This window comes from Triticum dicoccoides, chromosome 4B (assembly GCF_002162155.2).
Source record: "Triticum dicoccoides isolate Atlit2015 ecotype Zavitan chromosome 4B, WEW_v2.0, whole genome shotgun sequence".
NCBI lineage: Eukaryota > Viridiplantae > Streptophyta > Magnoliopsida > Poales > Poaceae > Triticum > Triticum dicoccoides.
This window is the reverse complement of record NC_041387.1, coordinates 8923948-8934546: the sequence shown is the minus strand read 5'-3', so window position 1 is coordinate 8934546 and position 10599 is coordinate 8923948.

The following is a 10599-nucleotide window of genomic DNA, read 5'->3' as shown; positions in this document are numbered from 1 at the left end:
AATCGACTTTTGCTTTCAACGTCAGCAAAAATCATAAGGGTGGAATTGACCTGGGGATACCCATCATCACTATCCTCTGTGTCATCAACTTTGTCCGACTCCTTTTCCTTATCCTTGGGCTGTTTCCCCTGGAATTGCTGGATGAAGAGCCGACACTGTCGAGTGGTATGTTTCAGGTAAATGAAGTTACCCTCTTCATCTTTCTTCGTGTGGATGTGGCATGGCAAATCCATCACGTCATTTCCCTCCTTGTCTTTCACCTTCTTAGGGTTCCAAGGCCCTTTGGGCTTCCCTTTAAACTTTCGTTGAGTCACGGCTAAGGCTTCTCCAGGAGCAGCTGGCTCGGCTTTCCGTTTCTGCTTCCGAGTGGAGTTCCCTCCTCCGGTTTCGTGGGCGACTGACTTGTGCTTGCCACTCCGGAGCCAATCCTCTTCTTCACCATTGGCATACTTGGTGGCTATCTCCATCATTCGACTCAGAGACATGTCTCTGGTTCGACCGAATTTCAGGTTCAGCTCTCTGTACTTAACGCCTTCCTTGAAGGCACAGACTACCTGGTGATCAGATACATTTTCTACCGTGTGATGCAATGTGATCCATCTCTGGATGTAATCTCTCAAAGTCTCATTCGACTTCTGCACACAAGTTTGCAGCTTTGTCAATCCCGCTGGTCGCTTGCAAGTTCCTTCAAACGTTCTGACAAACACTCGGGAAAGATCTTCCCAAGTGTAAATGCTGCTGGGTGCTAACTGATTCAGCCATGCTCTGGCTGAGCCCTCCAACATAAGGGGCAGATGCTTCATGGCCACCTCATCATTGCCGCTGCCGATCTGAACAGCCACTCGGTAGTCCTCAAGCCAAGTATCAGGCTTGGACTCATCAGTGAACTTACTGACTCCAGTCGCCAACCTGAAGTTGGGAGTAATCACCGCGGCCCTGATGGCTCTGCTGAAACACTCTGGTCCTGATACATGCACTCTGCTGCTGGTGGGCACATCTCTGTCGTGACCCTCTCGGTGAGCTCTGTTCCTGTCAACCAGACCTTGAACGATGATGGATCTCGCATCAAAGCCTGGTTCCCTGGGGTCGACTGGAATCCTTCGCCCAACACCGTGCTGGCGTGTATCATCCTGCTGTCGAGGCACGTACGATCCTTCCCTTGGGGGAGGGGAAGGCACTCGACGTCGATCATCGCGATCGATTCGGTGATCGTACTGCTCACGGTTCTTGTACTGATCATGCCGGTCTCCACGCCCTTCGCGCCTCGGGGGCGATCTGGGGCTGTGAGCCGACTGGACTGTATTTGCAGCTACGGATCTGCTGTGAATCCTATTCCGCGACTGCGATACAGCTAAATTTTGATCTCCTGCTGCCCGGAGTAAATCTCTGATCTGCATCAAGCCTCTGCCAGCCTCTGACTGGGAAGGCTGAATCGACTCTGCAATACGGGCCACAGCTGCTAAATTCTGAATCGGAGTTCGGTATACCTGAGTCGATGGTGGAAAGAGCTGACGTCGACTGGAGTCCGGAACCCGTTGCCGCGCACGCTCGTCGAGTGCTCGCTGAAGGTTCTCCAGTCGAGTGCGCTGAGCCAAGTTGGCCAAGCGCGCGTCCTCTAAGGCACGAGCCTCAGGGGTTTCTCCAACGATAGGAGTGTGTAGCGCATCCATGTTCGTGCGGCGAAGATCTTCCCTCTGCAGCGAAGTGAGTGGCTCGGGGCGATACTCTTCATGGGCATGCGACGGATCGCCTCCGCCGTCGCCTTCTTCGGCGCCGGGAAAACCGGGAGGACAGCGTGGTCCATCAACCATCTGAACCTCCGCCGCTGGATCACTGCTGTCGCACTCCGACGCAGTCTCTGCGGAGCCAGTCGAACAGGCCGTAGAGAGATTCGTCGGGCTTAATTGCCGCGACTTGGGGGGTGGCCGACTGGCGGGCCGCCGCGTGCCTCACCCACCGCTGAAGCCTCGACCGACCGGAGCGCTTGCGCCGGCGGGAAGCAGGGAGGGAGGATGACACAACGACTGACCGATACTGGGTCGACGGTTGCCGCAGGAGGACGCCGCGGACGCGCGCGCGAAAGTGCGTCTCTCCGCGGACTGGGAGCGCGTCGATGTCGAGCGGAGCCTCCTGAAGCCAAGCAGAGTCGTCGGCGACGAACGTGAGCGCGCCGAGACGGATCTCGCGGACCTCAACCAAAACTCCGCCTGAAACCATGATGAAGGAGATCGGAAAAATTGCAACCTCTCCAATAAGTCGCTAAGACACCTGCCCCACGATGGGCGCCAACGGTCGTGGTTCTAAGTCTGACAGTAGTGTAGGGGGGTACTAATGGAGAGGCAAGATCCTAGCTATGGAGTAGTTGTATACGCAAGAGGTTTACGAGTTCAGGCCCTTCTCGGAGGAAGTAACAGCCCTACGTCTCAGAGCCCGGAGGCGGTCGACTGGATTATATGCGTATGAGTTACAGGGGTGCGAACCCTTTACACTGAGGAGGGGGTGGCTTATATAGAGTCCGCCAGACCCCTCCGGCCCTCAGTTATGCCGGGTTTAAGATACATTAAGGTTGGGCGTTACTGGTAACGCTATACATAAAGTGTTATGATGACCATGAAAGCTACTTAATGACCGACCGTTGGCGTGCAGAGTGACTTTAGATCTCCTGGCCGTCGAGTGGTTGGCTTCATGGTCGAGTGTTTGGCTTCATGGTCGAGTGTCCTCGAGTCCGTCGAGTGGAACACTTCTGAGTCGATTGGCAGGTGGTTTCTTCTAGAGATGTCCTTGGGTAGGGTAGTTATGACAGAGCCATGACCCTACCCTAGGTACATGGCTTCATCACTGCCGGGGGCCATCATCATCACCGCGATCTTCACCAACACCTCCGCCATCTTCACCAACATCTCCATCACCTTCCCCCATCTATATCCAGCGGTCCACTCTCCCGCATCCCGCTGTACCCTCTACTTGAACATGGTGCTTTATGCTTCATATTATTTTCCAATGATGTGTTGCCATCCTATGATGTCTGAGTAGATTTTCGTTGTCCTATCGGTGATTGATGAATTGCTATGATTGGTTTGAGTTGCATGTTTTATTATTGGTGCTGTCCTATTGTGCCCTCCGTGTCGCGCAAACGTGAGGGATTCCCGCTGTAGGGTGTTGCAATGCGTTCATGATTCACTTATAGTGGGTTGCGTGAGTGATTGAAACACAAACCCGAGTAAGTAGGTTGTTGCGTATGGGATAAAGAGGACTTGATGCTTTAATGCTATAGTTGGGTTTTACCTTAATGAATCTTTAGTAGTTGCGGATGCTTGCTAGAGTTCCAATCATAAGTGCATATGATCCAAGAAGAGAAAGTATGCTAGCTTATGCCTCTCACTCAAATAGAATTGCAATAGTGATTACCGGTCTAGTAACATAGTCAATTGCTTAGGGACAATTTCACAACTCCTACCACCACTTTTCCACACTCGCTATATTTATTTTATTGCATCTTTATCTAAAAAGCCCCTAGTTTATGTTTACGTGCTCTTTATTATCTTGCAAACCTATCCTATCACACCTACAAAGTACTTCTAGTTTCATACTTGTTCTAGGTAAAGCGAACGTCAAGCGTGCGTAGAGTTGTATCGGTGGTCGATAGAACTTGAGGGAATATTTATTCTATCTTTAGCTCCTCGTTGGGTTCGACACTCTTACTTATCGAAAACTGTTGCGATCCCCTACATTTGTGGGTTATCAAGACCTTTTTCTGGCGCCGTTGCCGGGGAGCAATAGTGTGGGGTGAATATTCTCGTGTGTGTTTGTTTGCTTTATCACTAAGTAATTTTTATTTGTTGTTCTTAGTTGTTTTCTATCTTTAGTTATGGGTAGGAAAACGCAAAATACCAAAAAAATTAGTTGTACCTACTGCACCAATGGTTGAAGAACCACTTAAAATCTATCACACTACTGAAGCTTTTTACATGGATCATCTTCGATCCCTTTGTGCTCGTGCTGAAACCCCAACTAGCTTAGTTGAGGGAAAATCTTTAGATGAGCATGCTTGTTATGTGCGACACCGTATATCCGAAAAAGGGAAACAATTATGGGATCAAATTCAACGTTTGCAATGCTATGCTTGGACTTTATGTGAATTATATGATGTTACTTCTTGTTCTGAAAACCCTAAGAAACACCTTCCCTACCAATGCTTGTTTAGTGATAATGGAATCGTATCTTCATATGCTAAGGGTGTTTATAATTACTATGATGTTCAACAAATTGAAGAATTTGTTGCTTTTAAGGGTGCTTATGAAATTGCTTCTTTGATTGAAAAGTATGATGTTACTCTCTACAAATCTGAAATTTTTGCCATACTTGAATATTGCTATGATAATTATGCTTCTAATGCCTATGTTAAACTATATATTGAGGCCTACCCTGCTGTGCAAGAAGAGACTAATATTTTGCAGGAAGCTATGGAAGAAGAAATTGATGAAACTGTGAGCTCATTGGATGAAAAAGATGATGAGGAGAGCGAAGAACAAAAGGAGGAAGAGCGGATTAGCTACCCGTGCCCACCTTCTATGAGAGTAACTCTTCAACTCATACATTGTTTAATTCCTCTTCATGTTTACCGAAGGATGATTGCTATGATGATTGCTATGATCCCTTGAATTTGTTTGAAATATCCCTTTTTGATGATGCTTGCTATGCTTGTGGCCAAGATGCCAATATGAATTATGCTTATGGAGATGAACTTGCTATAGTTCCTTATGTTAAACATGAAATTGTTGCTATTATACCCACTCATGATAGTCCTATTATCTTTTTGAAATCTCCAAACTACACTATACCGGAGAAGTTTGTTGTTATTAAGGATTATATTGATGGGTTGCCTTTTACCATTGCACATGATGATTTTGATGAATGTAATATGCATGTGCTTTCTGCTCCTACTTGCAATTATTATGAGAGAGGAACTATTTCTCCACCTCTCTATGTTTCCCATACTATGAAACTGCAAGAAACTGCTTATACTATGCATTGGCCTTTACTATGTGTGCATGAATTGTTCTTTTATAACATGCCGATGCATAGGAAGAGAGTTAGACTTTGTTGTTGCATGATATATTTTACTTTGTTCTCACTACTAAATTACAAATCATTGTTAATTAAAATTGGCTTTGATATACCTTGGGATCCGGGTGGATCCGTTACTTGAGCACTAAAAGCCTAGCTTAATGGCTTTAAAGAAAGTGCTGCCAGGGAGACAACCCAGAAGTTTTAGAGAGTCATTTATTTCTGTTGTGTGCTTTCATATAGTTTAAAAACAAAAACAAATAAAGAGGGGAACCTAAAGACTTTTCGATAAGGAAAGTGAAAGTGAGAGAGACAAGCATTGTTGAAGTGGGAGAGCTCCTTGAACTTTGTTCATGCTCACGGAAACTTTGTGAATCTTGATTACAGAAACTTTTCATCAAAAATAATTATCCCCTTGTACAATTCCATTGTATTATAAAAATAATGTGCCAAGGTTTTCCTTTAAGATGTTTACAATGCTTGTTGGTTTGTACGGTGCAGGACAGAAACTTTGGCTGTAGTGCTCGATTTTACATTTTTAACTGGAGAGTCAAATGGTTCTGATTCTTTTTGCACTGTCTTGCTGTACAACTTTTTCATGTTTCCTAATTTTGGTAGAATTTTTGGGGTACCAGAAGTATGGTGAATGTTCTGATTGCTACAGACTGTTCTGTTTTTGACAGATTCTGTTTTTGATGCATAGTTGGCTTGTTTTGATGAAACTATCAATTTATATTAGTGGATTAAGCCATGAAAAAGTTATATTACAGTATACACAATGCAAAAATAAAATATGAATTGGTTTTCTACAGTACTTAGAGTGGTGATTTGCTTTACTGTACTAACGGATCTTACCGAGTTTTCTGTTGAAGTTTTGTGTGGATGAAGTGTCTAATCGAGGATGTCTCGATATGAGGAAAAGGAAGAGAGGCAAGAGCTCAAGCTTGGGGATGCCCAAGGCACCCCAAGTAAATATTCAAGGAGACTCAAGCGTCTAAGCTTGGGGATGCCCCGGAAGGCATCCCCTCTTTTTTCAACAAGTATCGGTATGTTTTCGGATTCGTTTCGTTCATGCGATATGTGCAAACTTGGAGCGTCTTTTGCATTTAGTTTTCACTTTTCTTTTATGCACCATGCTGGTATGAGATAGTCCTTGGTTGATTTATAGAATTCTCATTGCACTTCACTTATATCTTTTGAGAGTGGCTTTATAGAATGCTTCATGTGCTTCACTTATATCATTTGAAGTTTTGATTGCCTGTTTCTCTTCATATAGAAAACCGCCATTTGTAGAATGCTCTGTTGCTTCATTTATATTTGTTAGAGCGGGGGAATATCTTTTGTAGAAAGAATTAAACTCTCTTGCTTCACTTATATCTATTTAGAGAGATGATAGGAATTGGTCATTCACATGGTTAGTCATAAAATCCTACATAAACTTGTAGATCGCTGAATATGATATGTTTGATTCCTTGCAATAGTTTTGCGATATAAAGATGGTGATATTAGAGTCATGCTAGTGGGTGGTTGCGGATTGTAGAGACACTTGTGTTGTAGTTTGCAAGTCCCATAGCATGCACATATGGTAACCGTTGTGTGACAAATTTGAAGCATGGGGTGTTTCTTTGATTGTCTTCCTTATGAGTGGCAGTCGGGGACGAGCGATGGTCTTTTCCTACCAATCTATCCCCCTAGGGACATGCGTAGTATTACTTTACTTCGAGGGCTAATAAACTTTTGCAATAAGTATATGAGTTCTTTATGACTAATGTGAGTCCATGGCTTATACACACTTTTACCTTTCCATCATTGCTAGCCTCTTCGGTACCGTGCATTGCCCTTTCTCACCTCGAGAGTTGGTGCAAACTTCGCCGGTGCATCCAAACCCCGTGATACGATACGCTCTATCACACATAAGCCTCATTATATCTTCCTCAAAACAGCCACCATACCTACCTATCATGCCATTCCGAGATATATTGCCATGCAACTTCCATCATCATCATATACATGACTTGAGCATTTATTGTCATATTGCTTTGCATGATTGTAAGATAGCTAGCATGATGTTTTCATGGCTTGTCCGTTTTTTGATGTCATTGCTACGCTAGATCATTGCACATCCCGGTACACCGCCGGAGGCATTCATATAGAGTCATATCTCTGTTCTAGTATCGAGTTGTAATATCGAGCTGTAAGTAAATAAAAGTGTGATGATCATCATTATAGAGCATTGCCCCATAAAAAAGAAAAAGGAAAAAAAAAGAAAAAAAAGGAAAGGCCAAAGAAGCCCAAATAAAAAAGGGGGCCAAAGAAGCCCACCAATAAAAAAAGAAAAAAAAAGAAAAGAAAAGGGGCAATGTTACTATCATTTTCCACACTTTTGCTTCAAAGTAGCACCATGTTCTTCATATAGAGAGTCTCTTATGTTGTCACTTTCATATACTAGTGGGAATTTTTCATTATAGAACTTGGCTTGTATATTCCAACGATGGGCTTCCTCAAATGCCCTAGGTCTTCATGAGCAAGCAAGTTGGATGCACACCCACTTAGTTTTCAGTTTGAGCTTTCATACACTTATAGCTCTAGTGCATCCGTTGCATGGCAATCCCTACTCCTTGCATTGACATCAATTGATGGGCATCTCCATAGCCCGTTGATTAGCCGTGTCGATGTGAGAACTTCTCCTTTTTTGTCTTCTCCACATAACCTCCATCATTATATTCTATTCCACATATAGTGCTATATCCATGGCTTGCGCTCATGTATTGCATGAGGGTTGAAAAGGCTGAAGCGCGTTAAAAAGTATGAACCAATTGCTCGGCTCGTCATCGGGGTTGTGCATGATGGGAGCATGTTTGTGTGACGAAGATGAAGCATGTCCAAACTGTATGATTTTGTAGGGATAAGCTTGCTTTGGCCTTGTTGTTTTGAAAAGACATGATTGCTTTATTGGTATGCTCGAAGTATTATTGTTTTTTATGTCAAATGATAGACTATTGCTTTGAATCACTCGTGTCTAAATATTCATGTCATGATTAGACATATGATCAAGATTATGCTAGGTAGCATTCCACATCAAAAATTATCTTTTTTATCATTTACCTACTCGAGGACGAGCAGGAATTAAGCTTGGGGATGCTGATACGTCTCCGTCGTATCTACAATTTTTGATTGTTCCATGCCAATATTATTCAACTTTCATATACTTTTGGCAACTTTTTATACTATTTTTGGGACTAACATATTGATCCAGTGCCCAGTGCCAGTTCCTATCTGTTGCATGTTTTATGTTTCGCAGAAAACCAATATCAAACGGAATCCAAACGGGATAAAAACGGACGGAGAATTATTTTGGAATATTTGGGATTTTCCGGAGGAAGAATCAACGCAAAACAGTGTCCGAGGTGGCCACGAGACAGGGGGCGTGCCCACCCACCTGGGCGCGCCCTGGACTCTCGTGGGCCACCCGTAAGGCGGCTGATGCCCTTCTATTGCCGCAAGAAAGCTAATTTTATAAGAAAAATCCGGGCGAAAGATTCACCCAAATCGGAGTTACGGATCTCCAGATATAAAGGAAATGGTGAAGGGGTAGAATCAGAGAACGCAGAAACAGAGAGATAGATCCAATCTCGGAGGGGCTCTCGCCCCTCCCACGCCATGGGAGCCAAGGACCAGAGGGGAAACCCTTCTCCCATCTAGGGAGGAGGTCAAGGAAGAAGAAGAAGGAGGGGCCCTCTCTCCCCCTTGCTTCCGGTGGCGCCGGAGCGCTGCCGGGGGCCATCATCATTACCGCGATCTTCACCAACACCTCCGCCATCTTCACCAACATCTCCATCACCTTCCCCCATCTATATCCAGCGGTCCACTCTCCCGCATCCCGCTGTACCCTCTACTTGAACATGGTGCTTTATGCTTCATATTATTTTCCAATGATGTGTTGCCATCCTATGATGTCTGAGTAGATTTTCGTTGTCCAATCGGTGATTGATGAATTGCTATGATTGGTTTGAGTTGCATGTTTTATTATTGGTGTTGTCCTATTGTGCCCTCCGTGTTTCGCAAGCGTGAGGGATTCCCGCTGTAGGGTGTTGCAATGCGTTCATGATTCGCTTATAGTGGGTTGCGTGAGTGACTGAAACACAAACCCGAGTAAGTAGGTTGTTGCGTATGGGATAAAGATGACTTGATGCTTTAATGCTATGGTTGGATTTTACCTTAATGAATCTTTAGTAGTTGCGGATGCTTGCTAGAGTTCCAATCATAAGTGCATATGATCCAAGAAGAGAAAGTATGTTAGCTTATGCCTCTCCCTCAAATAGAATTGCAATAGTGATTACCAGTCTAGTAACATAGTCAATTGCTTAGGGACAATTTCACAACTCCTACCACCACTTTTCCACACTCACTATATTTACTTTATTGCATCTTTATCTAAACAGCCCCTAGTTTATGTTTACGTGCTCTTTATTATCTTGCAAACCTATCCTATCACACCTACAAAGTACTTCTAGTTTCATACTTGTTCTAGGTAAAGGGAACGTCAAGCGTGCGTAGAGTTGTATCGTGTGGCGTTGAGGTCGACGGCCATGGGCGCCTGAGTGGCCGGCGCGACCACACTCACCTCTGGCGAGCAATCCACGGGAGAGGTAGAGAAACGGGAGCCATGCGGTTGTGGATGTAAGACATGCGTCTGCGGCGTGGTGGACGTGCGCGGCGACTCCAGCCGTGGATTATATATTGCTCCTTTCTTTTCTTGCTCGGAAGGAAAATATACTCTCCCTTTTCTTTGGCAGAATTAGGAAAAGAAAGGGAATCTACCGTCAAGAACGACACCAATTGGCTTCAACCTGCGGATTAGTTAATGGTAACGGTCGATAAAGCTAAACAGGGCAGACGAGGCACGGAGAACAAGTGAATCCATGGCGTTTTTTGGTGTCTGGCCAGTACATTTGTGCCTTTTTTTGAGGTTCAACATTTGTGCCGTTGAGGAGGGGAGGATGGAGAGATTTTTGAAAAAAGGAAAAAAAAGGTAAGAGGAAGATGGAGAGATGTGCAGTGTCCGGCCGGCACCTAGTACACGTGTGATCACTGTGCAACTACCGCCATGGGCCCTGGCGGTAGGCCCTTTTCCATGTCAGCCCCGGCAAACGGCCGTCAGGCGCCATCAAGGCACCTACCGCCAGGGCCACTGGCGGTAGGTTGTACAATCCTACCGCCAAGGTGCCTGGCGGTAGGTGATACGTCTCCATCATATCTATAATTTTTGATTGTTCCATGCTAATATTATTCAACTTTCATATACTTTTGGCAACTTTTTATACTATTTTTGGGACTAACATGTTGATCCAGTGCCCAGTGCCAGTTCCTGTCTGTTGCATGTTTTATGTTTCGCAGAAAACCAATATCAAATGGAAACCAAATGGGATAAAAACGGATGGAGAATTATTTTGGAATATTTGGGATTTTCCGGAGGAAGAATCAACGTGAAACAGTGTCCGAGGTGGCCACGAGACACAGGGGCGCGCCCAC